The sequence below is a fragment of the Aedes albopictus genome, chromosome 3 (assembly GCF_035046485.1).
Source record: "Aedes albopictus strain Foshan chromosome 3, AalbF5, whole genome shotgun sequence".
NCBI classification, from domain to species: Eukaryota; Metazoa; Arthropoda; class Insecta; order Diptera; family Culicidae; genus Aedes; species Aedes albopictus.
This window is the reverse complement of record NC_085138.1, coordinates 160622051-160623504: the sequence shown is the minus strand read 5'-3', so window position 1 is coordinate 160623504 and position 1454 is coordinate 160622051.

The following is a 1454-nucleotide window of genomic DNA, read 5'->3' as shown; positions in this document are numbered from 1 at the left end:
TCCTGGAATTTATTCGGGGATTCCTCCTGGAATTAATTCAAAAATTACTCGTAGGGTTCCTTCAAGATTCCTCCTAGAATTTCTTCAAAGATTCCTCCTTGAATACTTTCGGAAATTTCCTTTGGAATGCCTTCGGGCATTCCTCCTAAAGCTTTTTTTGGGATTTCTCCTGGAATTCTTCAGAGATTCCACCTGATACTCCGTCGAGGATTCCTCCTGAAATTTCTACGGAAACTCCTCCAGCAATTACTTCGGAGATTCCTCCTAGATTTCCTTCGGAGTTTCTTCTACGAATTCATGTTGTGATTTCTCTTGATTTTTTTTCGGAGATTCCTCCTGGAATTACTAAGGGAATCCCTCATAGAATTCCTCCGGGTATTCCACCTAGAATTCCATCGGTGATTCCTCCTAAAATTCCCTCACGAATTTCTCCTGGAACTCCTTTAAAGATACCCTCTGGATATTTTTCGTTCTTTCTCGAATTCCCTTGGTAATTCCCATCGGAATTCTTTTGAAGAGTCATGCTGGAATTCCTTTGGGATGGGCGCTGGAATTTTTCCGGAATTTCTTCTTGAAATGCCTTCGGGATTCTTCCTTAACCTTTCAGGACGCGCGCTATCAAGCTCCCGAAACTGCACCGCGCTAGCGCTGTATACGACGAGCGAGGTTTTTTGGTAGTGTTGTACTTTTTACAACAGCGCGCGTGCTGAAGGGTTAAATTCCTCTGGGAATTACTCCTAAAATTCCTTCGAAAGGGTTCCTCATGGAATTTCTTCGAGGATGCCTCTCTAGGATTTTTTTTTTTCGATGGTATCACCTAGAAATTTTTTGATGACTCCTTCTCGAGATACTTTGAAAATTCTTTCTGCAATTTCTTTGGGGATTCCTCCTGGTCTTCCTTTATGGGTTTCTCCTGAAATTCTTTCGGGGATTCCTCCGGAAATCCCTTCGGGTATCTTCTTACAGTTCCTTCCAGGATATCTCTTGGAATTCCTTCGGAGATTCCTGCTGGACTTCGTTCAAGGATTCCTTCGGGCATTCCTCCTGAGTCTTGATATTTCGTCGGAGATTCCTCCTGAAATTTCTACGGGAGCTCCTCCTGGAATTACTTTGGAGTTTCCTCTTGCACTTCTTGTGGTGATTTCTATTCATTCTTTTTTTTTCGGGAATTGCTCCCGAAATCTCTGCGGGAAATCCTCCTGGAATTACTTTGGCGTTTCCTCTTGGAATGCCTGTGATGATTCCCCTTAGATTTTTTTTTCGGAGATTCCTCCTGGAATTCCTTCGGGGTTTCCTTCTTGAATTTATTCGGTGATTTTTCCTAGAATTCCTTCGAATATTCCTCTTTGAATTCGGGGATTCTTTCTAGAGTTCCTTCTTGAATTTGTTCGAGGATTCCTTCTGACTTCCTATGGAGATTACTCTTGGAATTCCTTCGAAGTTTCCTCTTGAAA